The 15,336-nt window shown below is 47.3% G+C and overlaps 1 pseudogene; it reads left to right on the top strand.

Moving 5' to 3' along the window:
* The first annotated feature begins 10,605 nt into the window (after window positions 1-10,605).
* LOC144120282 (uncharacterized) lies at window positions 10,606-14,794 on the top strand (annotated as a pseudogene).
* The last annotated feature ends 542 nt before the right edge of the window (window positions 14,795-15,336 follow it).

Here is a 15,336-nt window from a genome sequence, read left to right as displayed (position 1 = left end):
CTTAATCCCTGCACCACTTCGCCAGGAGTGGTATGAGGACCCCCAGCAATCTATGAATGTAAAATAGAGAGCGAACAATGCCGCCTATATGGAAATGTATGCAGAACCTATGCGGCACAAAAAGAGTACTTGCGCTGGAGGGATCTCTAAGGCTATCACATTGTACTCTTAAGGGAAAGGAGTCCATGGAAGAGAGACCTTGGGCAGATTGTTCTTGATAATCACAAAGTGAACAAGGGAAAGTAAAGCCTCAGGGTACCTGCCAACGCTTCGTAAAGAGGACTTTTCTTCGTCTGGACAAAGCATTCATCACTGTCGGGGTCTAAATAGGCCCTTCACTCCGAGTAGGAAGGCCAGGTGAGAGGGAAGAAGGTTGTGAAATTGGAAGTGGGTTAGGATGGGGAGGTTTAATGGGAGGGGAGGAGCGTCATGTGGAGGAGAGTAATGTGGGGTGAAAAAAAAATTAGTGTCGCAAAGAGGGCACCAGGCTCCTGAAGGGAGCCTCTAAAGCTATCGCGTCATACCCTTCAAGAGGAGCTTAAAGGGCCTCTGAAAGGGGCTCTGATAAAGTTGCGGTATGCCTGGGATGTTAAAGGACGCAGCTTCACGAATATTGCCCAGGAAGAACTTTTTAATGCACTTTGTAGAAACAGAGTTATCTGCACCCAAAATTTTAATTTCAGCGTCTTCGCGTCTTTCCCTCTCCTCTCGTCAATTTTTGCACATTGGAAGGTCGGCTCTCCTGCGCCGGCCCCGCCTCCGGGGGAGAGCTTCCTGACCCGCCGGAGCTACGCGGCTTATTGGCCGCGGCCTCGGTAGCTGCCTAACGTCTGAAATAATCTAACCAATAGTCATCTCTCAACGTGTGTACGTAGATGCGAGCGACTGAGGAGAGTGCGAGCATGAAAAAGTCACCGGGAAGGGCTCGCCAACTTTCGCGCGTGATTGTGGGGTCTCTGCTCCTTGTATAAGTGTATTATTTGGCTCAGGTGTTCATGACAACACAATGCAGTGATTGAGAAAGTTGATGTCCTCTCCTCGGAAGGTGTTTCAGAGCCCCTTTAAGTGTCTCCACGCGTTTTTGGCTTCTATTCTATTTTTGCACTTGTCGTTCCCTGAAAATGCTATGCTCTATAATTATAACGTTTAGCGCATTTCCAAAGGCGCAAAAGCGAATTTATTTATCTGCTCCATCCGCTTCAAGTACCGCCTTCACAGGTCTACTATGACCGCTCCGGAGGCGGGCTTGGCAGAGGGTCGGAGACGCTGCGGTCGTCATCCCTCGTCGCCTGCGGGAATAATCACATGTGATGGGAACCTGCGTCATCGCTAACCTTCTGTGGACGATAGAAATGTTCCTGGAGGCATGAGAAGCGGTAAGGGCAGACGCTTTTGGCGAAAGCGCTACTTTCATTTCACCACAACCCGCTGCGTCCACCGCACGGCAAAAGCCCGCCCCATCATCCTGATCTAGCCCTCTTCAAGAAATGAAATCTTTTTTTTTCCCTAAATGGTATCGAACACCTGTAAATAATATACGGACTTAGGTAATCAACATTTTTACTCAAAAACAGGGCAGTACAGAACACACGTAGACGGCCAGAGCACACAAGTAATAAAAAAAGACAGGGCAAGCACTGACCCTCTAGAGTGGAACATTAATTGGTTTTGCGGCTGGAATAAAAATTCAGCTGTGAATGTCTTCTCGTAAACCTTTTCTACTGTTTTATTCGTTTTTTTTTTTACACACACCCTCCTTTGCTTTGATGTGCATCAACTCTGGACTTCAGTTCATACTATACCTCACTTCTAGAATGGATTATATTATGCTTTTCGTGCGACAGCTCTAAAAGCACCGTCCACGCTCAGACCACGTGACCTGTACATTGTCGGAAATTGACCTTCGTCCTAGGCTAGGTCAAAATGTGCCTGGATAGAAAAAGAAAGGCAGAAAAAAATCAGTCCACGACATCGGGTCGAACCCGCGGACGAGCGAACAGATCAGCTTCAAATCAATGTCCAGCTAACACAATGGCGACGTCGAAATTTGGCTCGGCACATTCCAAAAATTTCGCCAAGGCCACCCCCGAAATTGGACCATGGCCGATTTCGGCCAAAATCGATGTCCAACCATAACTGACCGTGCACCCGACACGATGGTGACCTCCAAATTTGGCCCGGGCAATTGCCAAAACGTTAACGCTCCACCTCTTGGTATAAGCGTGCTTAAACACTTCCTAACTTTTTTTTCAGCCTCAATTCAATAGCAGCATGACCTCTTGTCGCATACCAGGAAATCGTGCAAAAGTACATTCTTCAAGCCAAGAGAAATATCGCCCATTAACGGTGCACGTAAAGCATAGCTTGCTTTATTTTACATGTTTATGCGTACTGCACGCTCCTGTGATTACATATATGCAAAGCGAAAGTCAGCGGAGGCAAGTGCCAAACTCAAAGAAAATCAAAATTTCACACTACCCTTATGACCTTTGGTTGTGGCCCCACATTTATTGGAGGCAAAAAGAAAACCACTCGAGGGGGGCAACAGGCATATTACGCAATGTTCCTCACTTGTAATTCCTCAAACACGATATTAACAAGAAAACGTTGATGTTTTTTTTTTCGTGTATTCCTTACATGTACTAGCCTGGCAGTTATAGTATAACTGATTGGCATGCCTCTATCATAGACAAATAAATGATTACCGCCCCACTCTTTACCGCGCCACGGTGCGATGTCAGTGCACGTTAAAGAACCCCAGGTGGTCGAAATTATCCGGAGACCTCCACTACGGCGTCCCTCATAGCCTGAGTCGCTCTGGGACGTTAAACCCCGATGAATCATAGCCCATATTTCAGTTTCGATCGCAAAGAGCACCGTGTAAGCTCCATAATTCAAACGCACGCTCACAGCCTCTCATCCGCTTTCTACAAATCGGACGCCGTAACAAACCATCAGTAGAAAGAAAATGTCCAAGGTAAAAACATCTCTCTAAAATACACCGAAAACTGCAGACTCCACGCTGTGTTCCGATTGAAAACATTTCTTCGCCTTGACAACTTTGTCGCGCAATGCTGAGGTTCCTAAACGGTCACGCGTGTAACGCTTAAATTCTTTTTAGAGCGAAAGCTCTACCCGCCGCGGTGGCTCAGCCGGAGTACCCGGGTTCGAACCCGACCGCGGCGGCCGCGTTTTTATGGAGGAAAAACGCTAAGGCGCCCGTGTGCTGTGCGATGTCAGTGCACGTTCAAGATCCCCATGTGGTCAAAATTATTCCGCAGTCCTCCACTAGGGCACCTGTTTCTTCCTTTCTTCTTTCACTCCCTCCTTTATCCCTTTCCTTGCGGCGCGGTTCAGGTGTCCACCGAGATGTGAGACAGGTACTGCGCCATTTCCTTTCCGCAAAAGTCAATTTTCAATTTTCGAACCCCGCCGCGGTGGCTCAGTGGTTAGGGCGCTCGACTACTGATCCGGAGTTCCCGGGTTCGAACCCGACCGCGGCGGCCGCGTTTCGATGGAGGCGAAACGCTAAGGCGCCCGTGTGCTGTGCGATGTCAGCGCACGTTAAAGATCCCCAGGTGGTCGAAATTATTCCGGAGCCCTCCACTACGGACCTATTCGTTCCTATCTTCTTTCACTCCCTCCTTTATCCCTTCCCTTACGGCGCGGTTCAGGTGTCCAACGATATATGAGACAGATACTGCGCCATTTCCTTTCCACCAAAAACCAATTATTATTATTATTATTATTATTTTCGAAAGCTCCGCCGCGGTGGCTCAGTGGTTAGGGCGCTCGACTACTGATCCGGAGTTCCCGGGTTCGAACCCGACCGCGGCGGCTGCGTTTTTATGGAGGAAAAATGCTAAGGTGCCCGTGTGCTGTGCGATGTCAGTGCACGGTAAAGATCCCCAGGTGGTCGAAATTATTCCGGAGCCCTCCACTACGGCACCTATTCTTCCTTTCGTCTTTCACTCCCTCCTTTATGCCTTCCCTTACGGCGCGGTTCAGGTGTCCTACGGTATATGAGACAGATACTGCGCCATTTCCTTTCCCCCAGAACCAATTATTATTATTATTATTTTCGAAAGCTCTACTACGCTAGTCCAAACCAAAGTTTCGCTGCGTGTTGCCGCAACCTCGAGCGGAGTAGCAGGTGGCTAGCAACGGCGCCCCTAGCAACCGGATCTGCGTTAGAAACACATGGTCGTTGTGCCGAGCTCCGCGCTTCGCCAAAGCTCCGCTGGATCGCTAGACTAAGATAGTATATAGGCGTGTACTAGTTAGTGTGGTTGACCATGATTAGCTCATGGAATAGTAATGAGCATAATTAGTAGCAAACATAAGAATGTCCACATGCAACACATCATTGGAAAGAGGAAGTGTATCCTAGTTCAGTGACACTAATAGACATTTACCGTAACTGATCAGTTGATATGTATCTGCTATAGCAACGGATAACAAGTGCTAAACACGTGATGTGACTTTGAGCTTGACCTTGAAAAAGAATTCAGAGAAATGTAAGAATAACAATGGGTGAACGTATGACGTCACGTAAGTCACGTGACTAAACGTGACGTCAATCGGCGCGTTGAAAAGACGCCTACCGAGGCTGCTGTCGCCACAGACGGCGGCGGCATGGACGTGAATGAAGACGCAGTCGCTTCGAGGAGCTCCTGTGCTAGCAGTGGTACGGCCGTTGGTCACGTGGTTGGTCACGTTCCGCGGAGCAGCTGCTGCTGCCGGCGGCGCGGCGCGCAACATCTGTGCGCATGCGCCGTGTCAAGTGGGACGAAGATGAAGAAGGAGCGCCCAGCGAAACGCAGCGGCGAAAGACTGTGCAATTCGACAGAGCGGGTCCCACTCGGCCAGCTGTAGCTATCGCGTCACTCCACGTTTAACCATGAGCTAATCCGCAGCCAAGTTTTTCTTTTTCTTTTTTTCTCAACTACATCATGTAAAATAAATTGACTACTACTTCTGAATGGAACCTTGTGCTCCTTATCCCGGGCTTTCGAGGAGAAAGCAGGAACTTTGGGGACCGTCTTGAAGTGTGAAGAAATTGTTCATCCCTCCATTTTCAGTGAGAGTAGTAGTTTTGAGATTACAACATCGCACTTTATCGATACAGGTCAACTTCTTTCTGTCCTCAATGTCCCTTTAATTTTTCTCTGTAGACACAGTATATTTTTATTACCAGTTATTAAGGCACATTTCTTACACAACTGCCTATTTTCAACTTTGGAGTCTAACGGCCAAAAAATTTTTTTTCATAAATTTTCAAGACTACGTCCTGCTACTAGAAGCTCCCGAAGATTGCGACAGGTGCAGCAGCGATGGAGCGAATCAACCGCGTAGCGAGAAACGCGCCAGGCAGCCAATTGTTCGGCGGAGTGACAAAGTTACGGCTGTTCAACCAAAGTACCTTTCGCTCCCTTGCCGAGACAAGTTGCCACCGAGTATACCTGCACGCAGTAACCGAACTACAAAGATATATTGACTTTGAGGTTCCACGTCGGGTGTCATTAGTTATGTGCTTATGTTCGATGAAATTTACGATGGGTTACATCTCTGCAGCACGTCTCTGTTTCTGGTACTTACAATACATCTATCTAGTTCGCTGGCAATAAATATGCTGACGATGTTGCCGAGCACAGAAAATTAGAAAGTATGTTCAAGCTCGTTGGCCTTTTCTCTTTCAAATAAAGCACATCAATAGAAAAGGAACTAAGCTGAGTGCTGTAAGTGCTTAAGAAAAAATCAGCCTTGATACTTTTTTTATGCACAAAGGTAGCATGAAAAGAAATACCTTTAGCGCGAAACAACTAAGAAACGACGAGGACCGAACACAGGACAACTCGTCCTTTCTTAGTTGTTTCGCGCATAAAGTATTCCTTTTCCACGATGAACCAGCTCGCCCAACAGAACGTTTTTTTTTGAACGTAGCATGATTTCCAGCTTAACATCTCCTAAAGTTACCAAAACCTTAAAGTTAAATAAATATAATACAATATATTGTGCAGTGAAAGCTCTATAGTGAACGTTTCAGAATGTTCTTAAAAACTTGCCACAGTTAAACAAAGTCCAAGATTCGTATCCACTATTTGTGCGCATACATGATGCTATAGAAATCAAGGGACCTAAGTTAATCGATTGCCGCCTAAAAAACATCCCATATAATTTAAGGAGCGCTTTGAGATAGTAACAATTATTTTTTTTACGTAGTGGTGCACGAAATTTCGAGTCTTGAAGTTGAGTAATCGTGGATAAATTCTGTTTTCTCTTTCATTTCTGCATCTTTTTCATCCATTCAGACTATTGCTGCAACAATACTGTTCAGGGCAGGCAAAGATGTATTAAAACGTTTTCTTAACAGACCGTTTAAAAGGTTCCTGAGGACAAGTTGAACTTGGTCTGTATCGAAGAACCGACACTTTCTCTGAAAACGGAGCTTTTATACGTATAAATTGGCATAAAATGAAATACTTGGTTGGTATATTATAACGATTCATACCCCGAATCGATTCCGTTTTTGAATTTCCCGCCGTTCGCCATTGGCTAAATCGACGCCACGCCCTAGGCTTCAGCCAAAAACGAAGGGCGACCGTGGGGAGTGGCATCACTTAACCGCAACGGATTAACCACGACGCCATGGCAATCGGTCGGCGCCATTTGCTCGAGGGCCTCTTTCGAAGGGCATTCATTCGCTGCTACGTTCAGAGTCATATCCAGCTATAGTTATCACTCCGTCTTTGCTGGCTCATTTTTTCTCACTTCTCCTTCTACGCAATGACATCCCCTTGACAAATAGAGGCTAGAAAATTGACAGATCCTTGCCACCTTCACCGTTCTCTTATTAGGCGCCTTTAGTTGGCTCGCATCCATTACTTCCTCCTGCGCGCTCCCATTGTGAGACTTCAACGCGACTGGGCTCTTGTTTCCGAACAAAAGAAGGGCACGCCTTGCTTTTTCGCTTAAGCTGTGTACTGCAGCCGCGTTCGGCAACGCGAAGGAAAACAGGGACGGCTGTTGGCAGTTCGCCGGCGCTCGCAACGCACGCACGACTAGACCACAGGCATACATCGCCGTTCAGTTTTCAACACCTTAATTTTTTTTCTAACGTGGGACCCCGAAGTGTGATGAATTTTTTATTCCTGGAAAGGACACTCGGAAATACATGTGGCAAACATTGAGTGAAAAAATTTCGTTGTACTAAGCTGTGAAGAAGTGGCGTGCAAGCTTCCATATTAGAGATTGCAAGGCCGAGGAGGCCTTCAGAAGTTACAACTCCAGGAATCATAGAGCGTGACTGACCATATTTTACCAGATTTTGGTGGCTGTTCGGCTCAAACAATTTGCTGAGGTACTACACCGAGGTTGCATCGAACGTTGGAATAATGTTATGAATTTTTTTCTGCAAGTCGCAGTAATGTTGCATGTAACATTAAAACGTTATCCTAATTTTCAAAAATTATATAAGGCGCACTTAGGACAACAGACAAGGGAGACCAAACAACACAAGCGCTTTCTCGCTTTCTCCCTTGTCTGTTGCCCTAAGTGCGCTTTATATAATTTTTGAAAATGAAAAACCAACTAGCTCAGATGTCAATTCTGCTTCAGTTATCCTAATGTTAGAAATTAACAAATAACGTTGTGTGCAGCGTCGAAAGCTTTGCTTCAATTACGTTAATGTTAAATTAGGCTAATAAAGTGTTCGAAATGTTATTCTAATGTTCAAATCATAACTATAAAACAACATTGATAATTCTATAGTTATTATAATGTTCATATCCTAACTGGCATACATCATAAATTATAATCATTATACTGTTCAAATCAACTATAGAACAACATTTCCAATTTTTTAAGAAAAAGTGTATCAGAAGTTTTCTCAGTGTGCAGTACTGATGGTTTTCAACTGGCAGGTCCTTGTAGTCCTATATACCAGATGATGCCTGCCAAAGATTGCATGCATAGCCCCAGAATTTCTTTCGAAGGCATTACATGCTACCCATCCACCGCTATCACTTTGATACCCTTTACGGCTGGCTATGAGCCTCGAGGCGATGCAGATAGCATCCCTCAGAAGGTCATGTATTAGTTGTGCTGTAGTGTAGTGCGTGTTGCCTCGTTGACCCATGCTTCTTGTGGAATGCTGATTGAAGTTTTTACAGATCACAACTGGGGGGTCTGGCCTTGCAGGCTTACTTACCATTTTAGCTAACGTCATATATATATATATATATATATATATATATATATATATATATATATATATATATATATATATATATATATATATATATTAGCAGGTAAGTTAAAGGAAATGAGGGGCCCGTTTGACAAACCTATGAAGGGAGCCAACAGTCACCGAAACGAAGGTGCATAGGGGAATGTTTTTTTATGCGTTATGCTTATCAGTGAGATATTATAGTACTTAGATTAATAAATCGCTTAAAGAAAATTACTTATAAAGCAGCAGAAAAAACAACCATGCCGCCGGTGGGATCCGAACCCACGATCTCCGAATATCGCGTTCGGTATATATATATATATATATATATATATATATATATATATATATATATATATATATATATATATATATATATATATATATATATATATAGCTCGAAAGTATATAGAAGGCTAGGACAACTTATTACAACGTTTATTCGTAAGGTTTCGAAAACATTAGAGAACAGTGGTAGAGTTTTAACGTAGTTAAACAAAGTAGGCGTGTGAAAGCATGTGTTTAGCATGGTTGGCTCATGGTTTTTCTTTACTGGGTCGTCGGCGCGTCCGGCGACGAAATTAGACTCAGGTTAAGCTCTGATCGAGGTTAAGCTGATCAGATCTGTTCGCGGCACAGATGGAAGTTTATGAAGACGACGATGTGCAGTGCACAGCCAGAGAGTGATGACGTGAGGCAAACAACAACAAGTGCGTTGCAGTTAACACGAGGCGTGATCGGCTGCGGTGATAGCCTAGTGCTATTGTGCAGTGGCCGCGGGTTCGAAACCCATTCGCGGCAATGTTATTTTTTTATTTCTGCACCGTCAAGGTCAAGAACGCCACAAGATTCTTGGCTGGGTTCGACCCCATGAAGTAGCGCATTCGCACTCAAATACTTCCAGGAACGATGTATTAAAGTAACATTGTTGTAACGTTTCGGGGCTATCTGGGGGCAGAAATCAAGGCAACGTGTTAAGTTTCGTGTGCGCGAGAAGCTCGGGTCTCTTCGATTTGGCAGCACCGGCTGCAGCACCGTCGTCCTCGTTTGCCCGGTGCCGCGCGCTCCCTCTGCACTTTTTTTCCCGCTTAGTCAATGTGCAGGCCTAGTTCTGCACTGGTTCTCGGCCGCCGTGCAGCAGCTCGAAGAGTGGTGCGAACAAAGCGCCAGCATGGCGTGCTACATACCCTGGCCTATCCCCCGTCGTGGGTATGTGCCATGTCACTCAGGCAACAAAAGTAGCCGTCCAATCCCGAGCAGACGGCGCTGAAGCTCGTTCTCCGGGATGTCGAAGAAGAAATTCGCCTGCTTCGCAACCAGGATAGTTCAGTCACGGAGACCTCGGATGGTTACGTATACCAGTCATCAGGTAAGGGAAGCTAGCTGCATTCTGGCGATAAACTCGTGGTTAGCTGTCAGAAGGGTTCTTATAGCACGTGTAGCGATGGACTACGATTGTCGCTTGTTTCAGATACCTACTTATCATTCCTGTATGTCATGGTGTGCTGCTTAGAGATCTCCAATCTTGGTCTTTGCCTTTGCAGACGGGCAGTGTGTCACGCTGTGGTTCGCGGCTGTTGGGATTCAGGTAGCGTGACTGGGCCGGAGAAGAAACGAGGACGATCGGAGGAAGAAAACTTGGAAAACTTTATACAGAGACCATTTACATAATGTACAAGTAAGGGCAACTGAGAGTGTTTCTCAGTAAAGGGGGCTTCATAGCAGTCGGTAGACTCTCCCAGCAAATGGTATCTCTCAAGAGGGGGGGGGCTCTCTTCTGGTACCAAACCAGCAGCTCGTTTAATACTCTTCGTATTCCCCAGATCCCTAGCTGGGGAATACAGTTCGAAGAATGATGTCCAATCACACGATGGCACTGATGGGACCACCCACGGCAGGGCGGTCCTGATGTTCTCTCGCAGCTCGGTCGAGGGAAAGGGAACAGAACCCGGTCACGTTGTCGTACACACGGCCTCCAGGTGGGCGCGCACGTGGGTCCGGACTGCGCCCATGTTGAACAGGAAGGCGCCTGCGTGACACAGGAATGCGGGCTCTCTCTCAGCAGGGGTTGAAAGATCTTATACTTCGTCGTCTGATGACCGGGACGTGGAACCTCTGTCGAAGGCGCAGCTCTCGGGCAATTGTTCAACCCCAGCGTGACTGAAGAGGACAACACTGATCTTGTACTTCGTCGTCTGATGGCCTCTTCGAACACGTGGGGACGCTATCATCGTCGCTGCTTCCGACGTTCCTGCAGCCACGTTTCTTCCAGAGGGCTCATTCACCTTCGCGGTGGTTTTCAGGGAATCCTCTCCCATCTCCAAATTCGCCGAACTCAACAGCAGGAAGGGACCGCGAGCAGAACACGGCCAACGATGAGGACTTGCCCTCCTCCAGCGCAGCCTACGACGCCGCCTGTTTCCGCCACCGACAGTGACGATGGGCGCCCGCTAGCCGCTCTTTGTGAAGCAGCATCCGCTGAAGGCGCAGAACTATGGAGTAGTCGAAAAACCAGGCAGCTAGCGTACGTCGTGGGAAAGCGTGAGGAGTGCCTATTAAGGGCAGCAGGGGAATGCGCCGACAAAACGGGAAAGACTCTCAGAACGGCGCCGAGCGCGAGTTTCGTCTTCCCCGGCCTAAGCGGGTGAGGAATGGTTTATTTATCGAAGTCGGTACGAAATACGAGACGACAACAGGACGGCTGGGGTGGAACGGCGCTGTGCGTTTTTTTTTTCTTAACCTTCTTGCTGGCTGGCCAGAGCGGCTAACAGCGGCGCGTGTGTTTTAAATTGTGCTTCTCACTTCTTGCTGTAGTATCTTCTATAGTTAGCCGCGGCGGCTTACACTGAGGTGTGTGTTTTATATTGTGTGCTTCTCTTTTGCGTTGTGACATCTTACGTCTGAAAGATGCCGGGAAAGTTGTCTATTGGCTAAAGAGTAAGTTTTAGCGAGAGGATTGTCTTTGGGCTCAGGATGCAGTTTTGGCGGGAGTGCAACGGGATGGGTGCGCGCGAAGGAAAGCGCAGGGAGGTTTTTGTGTGGCAGCCGGACAGATCGGTCGTGTGCGGCCGGTGGTGGTCCCGGGGTCGCGGAGTTGGAGACGCGAATTCCTTGAGCGGCGACTGGACGGGTTGGCCGTGTGGTGGCCGACGGTGGTCCGGAGTCGTGGAAGTTTGAGGTTTTATATATATTTACTTGAAATCGAGAGGCCGAAATCTTCCGGCATATGTAAACCAGTTGTGTACATATTGTAATAAATAACGTCTCGTGGAACGCCTTCCAAGTGCCTCCCCGTCAGAAGACCTGCACACCGGTCTGAACTCACCATTCGCGAAGTACGTCCCCAAGGTCACTCACGAGACCCGCCATCTACCTATGCACGTCAACATCAGGATAACATCATTGAATCAACCAGAGATAGGGGGAAAAATCGTGACTTTCATCTCCAAATACCCTGAGATGAAGGACTTGGTTGGAAAAGCTAGAGCCCTCAGGTATGATATCCTTCATGTTCAAAATAACAGATTGTGCAAAAGAGGTATGTACAGTGGCACTGGGCGTACATTCTCGGATTTCTGGTCTCAGTTTTGCTGCAATGTTCTCCAGATTACACCGCGGTGTGTGGCCTGCAGCTTAGTACACGACTTTTCATCCCACACTGAGTGCTTGCAATGTGTTGCAGCCGAAATGCAAATATTCTGATTATAGAATACCTGATAGCAGCAAACTTCTACTATAAAAATGCTAAAACACTGTGCAGCCCTTGCATGCAAGACATGCCAAATGCTACTGCGAAAAAGTTGAGTCACGTGTTTTCCTCTAAACTATGCTTTCTTTTAGTGCTTATAATGCGAAAACTATTGTGTCTGAAACTTGCGGAACTTGTCAACAAGTAGTTCAACTGCAACCTTACTGCCACCCAAGTCAAAAATAAGTGGAAATCGCTGGGCAGACCGTATAAAAATTCGGGGGGCGCTTTGACGATCTAAACTGAGTGAGGCGAAAGCATTTCCGCGCGGCTTTGGCTGCGACAGTTGTTGCCTCTGTGGATTATCATTAATTAATTACTAAATAATTCATTACTCATTACTATCACTCATTAATTATTATTACTAAATCCAGCGTTTTTTTTTCGTTCATTGTTGTTTTTTTTTCACTGCACTGTGATGACTTCCGGTGGATGTGACATCACACCGTTTTTCGGCGCAATTTTTTACATTTTTTCTGTAATTAACTCAATAATCACTTCACACTCATCAAACTTGGCTTCTGGGTTCATTTTTTCCTCCTCTATCTGCTGCAACCATTCTTTTTCTCTTATCTTTATTAATTCCCGAGTACAGTCAGTCAGTCAATCAATCTTTTTTGCCAAAGGGTGGTAGCTTGCTCCCCCGTGGACCTACGCCTAAGCCGAGGGCTCGGGGTTTGGGCTACGGGGACGGGGACGGTGCCGTTGGTCGGTCACAGTCTCGGCCACCAGGCTGATGAGTTTTTTCTGCATACCGGGATCCTCGCTACACAGCAAGTCGCCCCAGGCTGTTTCATGATTGAACTCCGCAGACCCTGGGGCGCGGAGGAAGACTATATAGGAGTGGAAACTCCCCTGTCTGCGGCGACCAGAAAAGGTCACAAGCCCGCAGCGCCACTATCCTGCTGGCGGCGCCTGGCGGCCTGGAAAAAAACTACTGAAATACAACGTCACGGCGTGCCCGTTGAAGCAAACAACCGTGTCGTCTGCTTGTCGTCTGCTTTGAGCGCGCGCCGGAGCCGCCTGCCCGGGCGCTGCATTTTTTTTTTCGCTGCTGCTTCTACGAGGCGCCACAGGGCGCCGCCACTGCATGCGACCCCGTCGGCGCATACAATTGTGACTTTTGGTGAATTCCAATCGCAGGCCCGGAGCGGTCTGCACGCTCTGTGACAGAGCGCCTGAATCCGGCGCAGAGCGCCGACCTGAAATTGCGATTGGAGTACACTTGCTCTGGCCAGAGCATGTTGGGCGCCGCTATCGCCGCTGAAAAAGAACGTCACGCAAACTTCCGGTCGGATCCGCCGATTTCGCCGGAGCAGTCTCGACTGCTCCACGGAGAAATCTCGGCTCGGCAACCGCTCCCTGTCTACGATTGGAAGACGCGATCCGTGCCTCAGATCTGCGTTTGGAATACAGTTGCTCCGAAAAGAGCAGGAAACGTTGCTCCAGAAGTGCCCCAACTATGCGATTGGAAGTCACCATTTATCTGGTCGTCTGCGCTCGCTCGCGCTGACGGAAGTTTCACCTCCTATATAGTCTTGCTCCGTGCCCTGGGGAGCTGCCGCATTCTAAAGTTATGTGTGCCCAAGTACCTTTAGCTCCACATTATTTACATACCCTGTCCTCTATCTTGTGCTGATGGTGTATACCTAAGATTTCTGACTGAAGGTAGGTGTTCGTTTGTATCTTCCTCCAGGCCATTGTTCCGTTCAGTGAGAGTGATTTGTCTGGGGGGTGGTAATCTCCTTCTATTGAGTCTGTAGCCTTCCATGATTTGTCGGTATGTGACCGGTGCTTCTCTTTGGTTTTTGCATGCTGGTTGCTCCATCGTTGCCCGGAGGTAAGTTGCTCGGGCATGGCTGTGCGCTGCTTCGTTCCCTCTGTCGTTTTGGTGGGAACATCTTAATGTTCTCTCCATATCCAGACCTCTCAGGATGCGATCTGCCTCCTTAGAGTTCCCGAGTTATTTCACTATGCTATGACGACTTCCGGTGGATGTGACATATCCCACCGTTCCCGTGGCTATATCTACGTCCGCGCTATTTCGACGCAATTTCGAAATTTTTGGCTGTAATTAATTACTCTACAGTCATCAAACATTGTTTCTAGGGTCATTTTTCCTCTTCTATCTGAAGCACCCATTATTTTTCTCCTATCTTTATTTTCGCACTAAACGAAGGGCCGCGAACGTAGGGACGGACGGACGGACACGATCGTCGCCGCGAGCATGAGCCATTAAAGGCTTTCGCCTTAAAAGACAAAAAAAGTTCATCTGGGCACCACCGTGTCAGCTGTGAACACGAGCAGTAAGTTGAAATTATTTCCTGGCCTGTTCAGTGGTTTAATCATTGACACCACACAGAGAGCAGGCTGGCATACTCGAGAAACAGCACAGTGTGAACCCAACATTGCTGTTGGAGCCTGGGCCAACAATTCTCCCAAGTGGAAACTCAGGCCGAGGGAGAATTACATATAGTTTGTGCAAAAACCTGAAAGTGATGTGGTAGCTGTTTGTGTGTACACTTTAAACAGCGAAAGCACGACAGATTAACTGCCCAAGCACATGCCAGCACCAACTGAGGGTTACAGAGCACCAATGAGGAAGCGGAAAAGCCGCTCTAAGCTTGCTCCCCTCTTAGAAGCTTTGCAAAAAATTGAGAACGCAGAAAAAACTAGAGGAGGCGAGAGCTGAGCAGTTCGAAGCTCGAAAGAGATGGGAACAGGCCAAGGCCAATCGGCACGAAGAACGCATGGCTCGGTCTGGCCGCCTAGCAGATCTATTTGCTAAGCAGCAAGATACATCTGGTCGACAATAAAGTTGTTACAACAGCACTGCACGCTCAACTTTCATTTCAAAAACACTGCCCATATATGGGGCAATATATTCTGAAAAACACGCCTATGATGACCCGTCACTGAGCTTAAGATATCAGTCTAGCACTGCTCTTTGGCAATGAACTCTCGGAGAGACCAGCCACAAAGTCCGCTTCAGAGTCGTCGTTTGCCACATTCCTCTGGCAATGATGTCATCTCCAGGAGAAAGTCTCTCTCTTCGTTGCATAGGTTGTGCAGCACACACGCGGCCATAAAAATATAGCAGCTCTCCGCAACACTTGGTATCCACATGATACAACTTCCTGAAGCGCAGCTTAAGCATGCCAAAGGTGTTTTCAATTCACATTCTTTGTTTGCTGTGTCGCCTATTAAAGTTTCTTTTCCATGATGGAAAAGAGCCCTCATTGTCCCTGAACGGTCATTAGCCAAGGCATCAAGAGGTGTGCACTGACCCCGAGACTGTCGTTTTCACCGCGTTACAGGCTGCACGTACGAAAAACGGGCGTTCCCTTAATACGCGGCC

The sequence above is a fragment of the Amblyomma americanum genome, chromosome 2 (genome assembly GCF_052857255.1).
Source record: "Amblyomma americanum isolate KBUSLIRL-KWMA chromosome 2, ASM5285725v1, whole genome shotgun sequence".
Lineage (NCBI taxonomy): Eukaryota > Metazoa > Arthropoda > Arachnida > Ixodida > Ixodidae > Amblyomma > Amblyomma americanum.
The sequence above is the reverse complement of the archived record's forward strand: the minus strand, read 5'-3'. Positions and strand labels throughout refer to the sequence as shown.